Source organism: Silene latifolia, chromosome 2, assembly GCF_048544455.1.
Source record: "Silene latifolia isolate original U9 population chromosome 2, ASM4854445v1, whole genome shotgun sequence".
In the NCBI taxonomy this organism is placed as follows: Eukaryota; Viridiplantae; Streptophyta; class Magnoliopsida; order Caryophyllales; family Caryophyllaceae; genus Silene; species Silene latifolia.
In genome coordinates, this window is record NC_133527.1 from 57,107,292 (window position 1) to 57,119,427 (window position 12,136).

The following is a 12,136-nucleotide window of genomic DNA, read 5'->3' on the forward strand; positions in this document are numbered from 1 at the left end:
ATCTTATTTAATCCCATTATAATAAGATATCAATTTTCTCTCTCACAAATCAAATTGTTCAATTTTAAGGAATTAATTAATCAGACGGTATACAACTAATTAACCTTTTCAATTAAGGGAATCGTCCTTTAGGTGTGACCTCAAGGGATCAATCGATCACCACCGTCGCACGACGAATGTGTCAAACTCTAGTCAACCAATCATTACCGATATGTGTGGACCAGTTGACTATATATGTAATGTATCATCCCTTCCGTATTCTTGAAATGAGATTTAATAATGATATTTAAATCATATGATCGCACTATTGTTGAGGACACATTTCCCAACACAGAGAAGACTAATATGTTGAGAGCCCAAATCACCGGGTTCAAGCAAAGGGATGAAGAATCATTATATGAAGCATGGGAGAGATTTAAGGACACTTGTCGCTTTTGTCCACACCATGGACTTAGTGAGTGGTTCCTTGTTCAACAGTTTTGGAATGGCTTATATGAAGACTCACACAATGTGCTTAATATGGGATCCAATAGGAGGTTTACCGAAGTTGATGACAACCAAACATGGGCCAAAATCAAAGAGATGGCGGTTCATAATTCCCAATATAGTAGGCCTCGAAAGGCCACTAGAGGAGGAAAGCATGAGGTAGATTCCATCACAAAATTGGGTGCCCAACTAAGTGCTCATATCGACACCATCAACTTGAAGTTTGAGAAGGCTATGGCTAAGCTTGATGAAGTTTCCAAATCACCCAAACAATATGTCAATGCTATGTTGGCATCATCCTCAATCCCAAATGGAGTATGTGAAAGTTGTGAAACCTTGGGACATGATCAAAACGAATGTAGGGGAACAAATGAACAAGTGAATGCTTTCCAAGTATACAAGAATGGCACCCCTTATTCCAACTACTATAATAAGAATACCAAATTCCATCCAAATCTCTCATACAAGAGCCAAAATGTTCAAAATCCTCAACCAACATACACCCCACCCCTAATGAGAAATTCAACTCTTAAGACCCTTTTTCAACCAAAGCCAAGGATATCAAAATCAACCTTCATACAACCAATCCAATGACCAAAGCTTTGCTGTTCAAAAAGCGGTCCTCCAGATGCAAAAGAACCAACAAGAATTCTGTTGGAGTTAGTGTCCTCCACAATAGTGCGTTTACATCATAAATATTATTAAAGGAATATCATCAGGATATTTATTTTATAATCCTCATCAGTTGATTAACGTATATCAATAACGGTTGGCTGACTAGAGTTTGACGTTATTGTTGTGAGGCGGCGGTGATCAACTGACCCCTTTCGGTCACACCTAAACGAACGAACCCCAATTGACAACTAATTAATTGTATGAGATACAATTTATTTAGTCCCTTGATTTATTGACTAAAAGGTTAGTCGATTCTTTTTAGAGAGATTTCTACTAGCGAACTCGAGGCGCTGCAGTTATTATTTAATTATGCGATAATTGAATACTAAATTTTATGAGACGGGTTTTAGTTAATTAATTGTTAATTCACTAAAATTGTACTAATTGATTAATGAGATTAATATTAGTATGTAAATAATATGTGTAGCGGTACACGTATATTTACGGAGTGTTTTAGACAAAATTGATCGGGAAGCATTTAATACATAAATCGATGTTTAAATAAAATTTACACTTATTTGTGCGACAAATATAAGAACCAATATGGACCCGTAAATGGGTCATGGAAATCGTGTAAATGGGATTGTGTGTTGCTTTAGACACAATCATTCCACTTACACATTTTACTTCCCAAAATGCTTTTGTTCTTGTAATACTACATAAATTTTGAATTATTGTTTTGATGAGATTGATGTAGTTGATAATCGAAGTTGCTTAGTAATGTTGAATGGTGTGATGTTGTGAATGTTGTGGTTGTAGTTATAGGCGAACTTCGGGACGAAGTTCATTTTAAGGGGGGGAAGACTGTAATACCCCGTATTTTAATAATAAGTTATGAGAATAGTTTATGTAATTTAATAATTAATTAAAGGCATTTCTAATAATGAATTACAAATAAGACGTTAATTAAGTAATAAATGAAGTAAGCAAGTCGGGAATTGGGTTTAGCTAATAATTGGACCTTGGGCCGTGTGCCATATTTTCGTGGATTGAAATTTAGTATTATAATATGGATGTGATCGGGATTTGTATCGGGAATTAATAATAAATAATATGGAAATAACAATTATATCAATAATTATCATAATAATAATAATAATTTTATGACAATAATAAGATAATTGGTGGAAATTCTAGTTATGGTAAGACTAGTAATATATGATAATAATAATAATAATAATAATAATAATAATAATAATAATAATAGTAATAATAATAGTAATAATAATAATAATAATAATAATAATAATAATAATAATAATAATAATAATAATAATAAAAATAATAATAATAATAATAATAATAATAATAATAATAATAATAATAATAATAATAATAATAATAATAATAATAATAATAATAATAATAATAATAATAATAATAATAATAATAATAATAATAATAATAATAATAATAATAATAATAATAATAATAATAATAATAATAATAATAATAATAATAATAATAATATAATTTACAATGGTAATTCCTATAATAATTATAAAAAGGTAATTATAATAAGTTTCCTAAATGAACTCACATACTCTTTAATCTTACCCTATAAATACCATAATAAATCTGAAAATAATTCATAAAAGAAGAAGGAAGAGATCTAAAAGAAAAAAGAATAAAATTAAGGAAGAGAAAAGCAAAGGAATTAATTCATTATCGCCTCAAGGTAATATTTCAGACCGTCTTATGTATATACTTTGCGACACTATAACTTATTATCTAGACTACCATAGATCAGGCCGTAAGTACCGTTGTGACCGTGAATGACCAAGGATCACCGTTGACCTTATTTGACCACTGTTGACCGGCGGGAGGAGGGATGTTATTGGGGTTTTCGAATGGTGGTTATGGGTGGTTGGTTACACGCTGAACACGGGTTTGAACCCATTTTCGTGACTCTTTCTGACCTGGGCTTGGTAGGGTTGGGTCATGGTGGTTTGTCGACCACAGTGGGGGTGTTGGTAGGGTGGCTGGTGGTGGTTGGTGTTGGCGGTGGCCGAAATAGCGTGAAACACGGTGAAAACAGGGGATGCGCGTGGCCGTCTTAAGACGAGCTTTGTGACTTCGTTAGTTGACCATTGGGGAAGTGGGGACCACCCCTGGAGTCACCGTGGGACATTTGTGTCAACGGTGGTGGCCGGATATGGTAATGGTGGTTGTGGTGGTATTGGCGAGTTATTTACTCGGTGTTGTCGAGGTTGGGTTTTCAGCAATTAGTCATGTTCGTGATTGTTGTTGCTAGGGCGTGAGTGTTGAGGGTTGTGGGGATAGTGTGGCTGGTGGTTGGAGGTTGTTGGGGTGCGTCATGGTGCAGGGTGGTGGCGGTTAGGTGAGTGGTTGGCTACGGTGGGGCTATGTGGAGTCGGGTTGTTTTGGAGTTGTATGTGTGGGTGTTTGTGGTAAGTGTTACACGGGTTAACGGGGGTTATACGTGGGTTTGGGGTTTTTGTCTTATATGGGTTTGGCTTTTATTTACTTGAGTCGGGTTTTTAAGATTGGGTTTGACTCATGTATGTATTTGAGTCGGGTTTGAATATCGTAGACCTTAATAATAATAGTAATAATAATTAATTAATTTGAATAATGAATATAATTTATAATTATTGAATAATAATGGAAGGTAATAATAAATAATTTAATCATAATATTTTGTTAGGTGACGGTTTGTGAAGAAATTATAATCCCGTCGGATTGCTTTATTTATTGGGTTGCTTGAGCTGCTTTATTGGTATCGCTTATCAGGTAGGAATTTCCTACTCAACTCGGTTTTATTGTTAAGTTAATGAATGTTTAAATTTGACGATTTATGAGGTTAAGGTTAATATTGTGATTCACTATTGGAAGTAGAGTACTGGAGTATGTTAAGATGTTGGTTGAGATTGATGACGGGATTTTTATTGAGTTTTTCTTGTTGGGTTATATTTGGTATGGAGAGTTGATTATTCAGTTGAGCATAACACGGAGCGTGTTACTGCCAGTTGTGCATAACAGGTGATTGTTACTGCCATTTGCGCATAGCAAGTGATTGCTACTGCCAGATAGTTGTGCATAGTAAGTGATTACTACTGCCAGTTGTGCATAGTACGGGGGGTACTACTGCCAGTTGAGCATGGTAAGAGAGTACTACTACCAGTTGTTGTGTTGAACATAGCACGGTGTTAAGGGAGTTGTGCTACTGCCAGTGATGTAAGTGAGTTGTACGGAGGAAGTGATGAGAATTTGAAGGATGTTTAATTTGGTTGGATTATTATTGTTGTTTAGTTTATTCCTACTCAACCTCGTGGTTGACTGTGTATTCGTGAACACCTGTGGTGAACCATTTTATGGGGAGCAAATTTGACAGGTACTAAAGATTAGCTGACTCGGGAGCATTGGGATGAGAGCTCGACTTGGATCATAGTTGAAGTCTAGATCACATAGAATAATTATATCACTTTATTTATATCCGCTGCGAGTTGTAATTATTTTTATATTAAGTTTTAGTTGGTTAAGTTGTAATAAACATCTATTCACTAAAGTTTTAATTTAAAGTACTTTGGTTTGTTGTACTTTGTTATTCACTACCTCGGGAAACCGAGATGGTAACGCTCTCATTTACTTGGGAATGTCTAGCTAAAGGCTCCCGAATAAATGGGGGTGTTACAAAGTGGTATCAGAGAAAAACGATTCGCAGGCCTAACCAATGAACAATAATGAACATAGGACGTGTCTAATAAAATGAACCCGGGTAGAAACTGTTAGGTGCCCCCTTAAGGCTTGGGATGAGTTAGGGCGCCCCTCACACTAAACTTCCGGCCCTTTCAGTTTTGAACCGGTAACCTTGAGAGAATACTTGTGATTGTGGGGTAAATTAAAATGAATATGGTATGTTTCTCTTAGGAATTTTGTCTGTCTTGGTTGCATATTGTTGTCATTAATGGTTGCGGTTTAGGGGGCGTAACCCTATTTTACGGAGGAGGGGTGTGACATGATTTGTTTAAGCATTGTTTTAAGCATGATGATATGGGAAAAATATGTTGGCATGTATGTGGAAGGGGTTAATATGATTCAACATGTGAAGCATTAATTGTTGTGATTTTGGTTGGTTTCTCGAAATTTTATCGCTTTATTGTTTTGGCTGCCATTTACTGTCGGTTTAAACTTGGTGCCCGACATTTTTATGTGTGATACCCTTGTGACTTAGCTTTCATATTCCACTGGTCTCATGTTAAAATAATATACGGTTTAGGAGAAATAAATATTTTAGTGAACAGTAGTCGAAATATTCCTGTACAGTGATGTTTTCGTGCCATGTTTTTGTAAAATTTGCCATTTAAAAACTACGTAATTATTTGTTATAATTACAACGTCATTGTTTAATAGACTCATGTATGTTTCTAAATTGGTAAGCCACGTTTTAAGGAAATATTTTGACAATTTATGGTGATTTTTACAATTTGACCTAAGTTTCTGACAAGTTGCTGTAAAATTTCTGTTTCGACCAAATAAATCGTAAAATGCATTATAAATTGATCTTATGAGTTTTTGACTTGATTCCTTCACCCATGATCTATTAACTCTTTGTATTTTCTAGAAATTCCCCATAATTTATTTATGTTATTAATTATCTATGATTTTTTTGTTGTAGCATGTTTTCCTTTGTCTTGAATAATGAAAATTTTGTGTCTTGATGTTTTGATATTGTGAATTGTATGAATTAGATTATCATGTCTAGTGATATGTGGAACGTGTTACCCTAAAGCCTATATATATGTTACAATAATTGCATTCATGTTTAAGTTGGATGTTGTTAGTGATAATTAAGATGAACTAAGAAAAATTAATTAAATAATTATGCGTATCTTTTGTCATAGATTATTATTAATTTGGCAATGTATTCGCCAGTAGTTAAGCAATAAGTTGGAATAAAGATTAATTCGAATATCTTATATGATGTGATTTGCTAGTAATTAAAATTTTGTTATTTATTTCATTAATTCATGTTTGAAGCGATAAGTGTTCTATATTACCATATGTGTTTCATGGTTTTATGGCATTATAATAATAAATTGATTGTTCCTATTTTTAGTATTTCAAACTTCGAGGACGAAGTTTATTTTTAGGGGGAAGGAATGTAATACTACATAAATTTTGAATTATTGTTTTGATAAGATTGATGTAGTTGATAATCGAAGTTGCTTAGTAATGTTGAATGGTATGATGTTGTGAATGTTGTGGTTGTAGTTATGGGCGAACTTCAGGACGAATTTCATTTGAAGGGGGGGAAGACTGTAATACCTCGTATTTTAATAATAAGTTATGAGAATAGTTTAAGTAATTTAATAATTAATTAAAGGCATTTATAATAATGAATTACAAATAAGACGTTAATTAAGTAGTAAATGAAGTAAGCAAGTCAGGAATTGGGTTTAGCTAATAATTGGACCTTGGGCCGTGTGCCATATTTTGGTGGATTAATATTTAGTATTATAATATGGATGTGATCGGGATTTGTATCGGAAATTAATAATAAATAATATGGAAATAATAATTATATCAATAATTATCATAATAATAATAATGTTATGACAATAATAAGATAATTGGTGGAAATTCTAGTTTGGTAAGACTAGTAATATATGATAATAATAATAATAATAATAATAATAATAATAATAATAATAATAATAATAATAATAATAATAATAATAATAATAATAATAATAATAATAATAATAAAATTTATAATGGTAATTCCTATAATAATTATAAAAAGGTAATTATAATAAGATTCCTAATTGAACTCACATACTCTTTAATCTTACCTTATAAATACCATAATAAATCTGAAAATAATTCATAAACGAAGAAGGAAGAGATCTAAAAGAAAGAAGAATAAAATTAAGGAAGGGAAAAGCAAAGGAATTAATTCATTATCGCCTCAAGGTAATATTTCAGACCGTCTTATGTATATAATTTACGACACTATAACTTATTATCTAGACCACCATCGATCAGGTCGTAAGTACCGTTGTGACCGTGGATGACCAATGATCACCGTTGACCTTATTTGACCACTGTTGACCGGCGGGAGAAGGGCTGTTATTGGGGTTTTCGAATGGTGGTTATGGGTGGTTCGTTACACGCTGAGCACGGGTTTGAACCCATTACCGTGACTCTTTCTGACCTGGGCTTGGTAGGGTTGGGTCATGGCGGTTTGGTCGACCATGGTGGGGGTGTTGGTAGGGTGGCTGGTGGTGGTTGGTGTTGGCGGTGGCCGAAATAGCGTGAAACACGGTTAAAACAGGGGATGCGCGTGGCCGTCTTAAGACGAGCTTTGTGACTTCGTTAGTTGACCATTGGGGAAGTGGGGACCACCCCTGGAGTCACCGTGGGACATTTGTGTCAACGGTGGTGGCCGGATATGGTAATGGTGGCTGTGGTGGTATTGGCGAGGGGTTATTTACTCGGTGTTGTCGAGGTCGGGTTTTTGGAAATTAGTCATGTTCGTGATTGTTGGTGCTAGGGCATGAGTGTTCAGGGTTGTGGGGACAGTGTGGCTGGTGGTTGGAGGTTGTTGGGGTGCGTCATGGTGCAGGGTGGTGGCGGTTAGGTGAGTGGTTGGCTACGGTGGGGCTATGTGGAGTCGGGTTGTTTTGGAGTTGTATGTGTGGGTGTTTGTGGTAAGTGTTACACGGGTTAACGGGGGTTATACGTGGGTTTGGGGTTTTTGTCTTATATGGGTTTGGCTTTTATTTACTTGAGTCGGGTTTTTAAGATTGGGTTTGACTCGGGTTTGTATTTGAGTCGGGTTTGAATATCGTAGACCTTAATAATAATAGTAATAATAATTAATTAATTTGAATAATGAATATAATTTATAATTATTGAATAATAATGGAAGGTAATAATAAATAATTTAATCATAATATTTTGTTAGGTGACGGTTTGTGAAGAAATTATAATAGCGTCGGATTGCTTTATTTATTGGGTTGCTTGAGCTGCTTTATTGGTATCGCTTATCAGGTAGGAATTTCCTACTCAACTCGGTTTTATTGTTAAGTGAATGAATGTTTAAATGTGACAATTTATGAGGTTAAGGTTAATATTGTGATTCACTATTGGAAGTAGAGTAATGGAGTATGTTAAGATGTTGGTTGAGATTGATGACGGGATTTTTATTGAGTTTTTGTTGTTGGGTTATATTTGGTATGGAGAGTTGACTATTCAGTTGAGCATAACACGGAGCGTGTTACTGCCAGTTGTGCATAAGAGGTGATTGTTACTGCCAGTTGCGCATAGCAAGTGATTGCTACTGCCAGATAGCCAGATAGTTGTGCATAGTAAGTGATTACTACTGCCAGTTGTGCATAGTACGGGGGTACTACTGCCAGTTGAGCATGGTACGAAAGTACTACTGCCAGTTGTTGAGTTGAGTATAGCACGGTGTTAAAGGAGTTGTGCTACTGTCAGTGATGTAAGTGAGTTGTACTGAGGAAGTGATGAGAATTTGAAGGATGTTTAATTTGGTTGGATTATTATTGTTGTTTAGTTTATTCCTACTCAACCTCGTGGTTGGCTGTGTATTCGTGAACACCTGCGGTGAACCGTTTTATGGGGAGTATATTTGACAGGTACTAAAGATTAGCTGACTCGGGATCATTGGGATGAGAGCTCGACTTGGACCATAGTTGAAGTCTAGATCACATAGAATAATTAAATCACTTTAGTTATATCCACTGCGAGTTGTAATTATTTTTATATTAAGTTTTAGTTGGTTAAGTTGTAATAAATATGTATTCACTAAAGTTTTAATTTAAAGTACTTTGATCTGTTGTATTTTGTAATTCACTACCTCGGGAAACCGAGATGGTAACGCTCTCATTTACTTGGGAATGTCTAACTAAAGGCTCCCGAATAAATGGAGGTGTTACATTTCTTTTCTAAACTATGCTCCATTGGGCATATTAAAATAAGACAATGAAAACACTCCACTCACCTCTCACTTGACCGGCCACCCCCTGCCATATACACAAATCAATTGTTCATTTTTACTTACAACTCTTGAACATTTACATGTGGAAATTATTCATCTCTCTAAAAATAATAAAACCATTTACTAAGATTTTTTAGTAAACAAAATATTTACTAAGAGTGTTAGTAATATTATAAATATTATCAAGGGTTAAATTTAACAAGTTTCTAGTTAATACTTGTTAGATTATTGGGTTTAGTTCTTGGGTGCTTCTTGAAGGAGACCTTCTCTTTGGAGGTTTGTTCTTGGAGGATCATCCATCTTTTATTAGCACAAGAACAATCTAGATAGGTTATCTAGATTGTACCCATATTACCATCAAAATCTATGTAAGGAAATTATTTTTCCTTAATCTTTATTTATTATGCTTTTATATTTACATGCATGTTACATAGATCACTAAAATAACATATTATGAGATATTTATTTTTAATTAGAGAGTTTTATTAGGATCTATGATCTTTCAAGTGGTATCAAGAGCTAGGCTTGTAATTTGCATGTTGATTTTGAGCATATTTAATAAATTATGAGATAATTTAAAAAAACATAAAAATTGTGTTAGAAGAGGTTTTAGCACGAAATTTTTTGGGCATGCATACCTACTGATCTTAAAAGGTTTGTGGTAAAATTTGGTGACTTGTGAAGGTATTTTGCTATTTTTAATGTTTTTTTGTAGAAAACCGAGTCAAAAATGCTGTACTTTTGTTAAGAGTTAACTTAAAATTGTTAAAGGTTGATTCAGGTGATGAAATTTTTATATTGTTTCATGTATATTTTCTATAGATTGTATGTAAAAGTTTGAAGGTTGGTTTGAAGTTTTTCATTTTTATTGATTTTATGAGATAAAAGTCGATAAAAGTGAAATAAATAAATCATAATTTTAAAACCGATGATTCTGACCTTAATAAATTTATGTACATTTAAAAATATGTTTTAAAAGTTAAAATTGAAATTTAAAATGTGGTTTCACCTTGTTTTGATGTTTATTGCTTTCAGTGGTTAAAAACCGATAAATATCGATCTTTTTTCATAAAATTTATCCAAAATTTTTGGGCATTTTTTCTGAAATTTTGGTGTTCTTTGTAGTGTTCCAGAATACTCAAATTTTTTTTTCAATTTTTGGTAATATTTTCAATTATTTTGGATTTATTTCTTATAAGATATGATTTTACCGATTAAATTAGCAAATAACACCAAATCAAACTAATTATTCATCATCAAATTAGTGAGGAGTAATTTTTGAGGTTCAAAATATTTTTGACAATTAGTTTGGACTTAAATGAGATTTAAGTATTAATTATTGATTTTTAACAAGTTAAAAATTGATTAAATCCACAAAGCCGAGATGGATACAACCGATTGTAAGATAGGGCGAATTTGGCATCTTTTTACAGCATTTTAAGCATATTTATTTATGTTGAATGAATAATTGTCATTTATTTAAAGTATTTATTTTGTTGTACCTAGTATGGCCTAGTTATTTTTAATTGTTATTACCCGAAATTAATGGGAATAGCGATTTGTTTGTAATTAAATACGATCTCGTATCGTCGGTTTATAATTAATTAATAGTTTTATTTATTTTATTAATTAACGTATAATAGGAATAGCTATGTAATTTGATTGTAATAGTTATTTTTACCGGCGTTTCCAAAAGACGGATTTACATCGAGACGGAGTCTATTTTTGGAAAGGTGTTCCAAATCCCAATAGAAGAAGCCCCTTTGTAAGATGTTCCTATGAAGAGGCAAGGGACCAAGGAGTTGGTTTCTGATATGTAATAGTCTAGTTTTTATTAACTAGGAGGCCATACTAGGATTTTTCATATGCTTGTTTGCTTTTATTTTTCCGCGCATGCCAAAATCGCCATTCACATGCATTTTATTTTCGCGATTGTCAATTCATGTCAGTTACATTCACCGACATAGTTCACTTATAAGGAATTTATGACTAAATTTACAAGATCTCTCACATAACTAAAATTGAGATTAGCCTTACCAATTAGTAACATCTATGAATCACTTGTTCATTAGAGCCACGCTCGCCCAAGCGGGGTGTTCTCTTTTTACCTCGGGTAAGTAGGGTGATAAAAGGTTATCACGTGCCAAACTTGGTTGGACTCAACGGGATATAAGACGGTATTGTGTTCCGGTGCTAGTAGATGGATTTAAGGAAATTCGTCAACCAAGAGTTCTAGAGGTGGAATTAGTCAGTCGTTCACTTACCGAATTTACACGATTACGGGATGTTTCGCTCAAGCGATGCTCATTTTTGTTTAAAAACGGATCTTGGAATCATTTATATAATTTAGTGGGAGATCGTTATATAAATGTTAAAACTTGTTAAACATGTTTCACAAGTAGCTTTAAAAACAAGGAATGTTAATATTTCTTTATTTTGTTGTAGCATTTTAATTCGCAATGACAACTTCATCAACTCCATCGACTACTCCACTAGGCAAAGATTCATGGCTAAGGTCCGTAATGGACAAATGTACCTTAAAAGATGACGGTAGTAACTTTCTTAAATGGGAATCCAACATCAAAAGCGTCGCGTTGTCCGACAACGTACTCCCTTACTTGACCGATGCTCCTCCCATCGAGCCCGGTGCAAGGGCTTCATCGGCGGTGCGGACCGCCTATGATGACTACATGAAGATGTCCAATGATATAAAAAATGTGTTGCTATGGTTGATGTCTCTAAATCTCAAGCTTTCATGCATTGTTTTGAATGCGTACAAGATATTCACTCGTATGACTACTATGTTTTCACAAACACCCAAAGTCCGCCAATACGAAGTGGCGGCACACTTCTTTGAAGCAAAACTTGAGACGGGCCAAAAATTTGGTCCTCATGTACTCAAAATGGTCGAATATGTTGACATCCTAGAGCGTCTAGGGTGTAAAATTCCTAAAACTCTTGTGGTGGATTGCATCCTCCACTCACTTC

The 12,136-nt window shown here is 33.9% G+C and overlaps 1 non-coding gene across 1 annotated transcript; it reads right to left on the minus strand.

Moving 5' to 3' along the window:
* Positions 1–345: 345 nt before the first annotated feature.
* On the minus strand, positions 346–452 carry LOC141644917 (small nucleolar RNA R71). The gene has a single exon (XR_012544518.1). It is a non-coding gene; the product is annotated as a small nucleolar RNA R71 (small nucleolar RNA).
* Between the last annotated feature and the right edge of the window lie 11,684 nt (positions 453–12,136).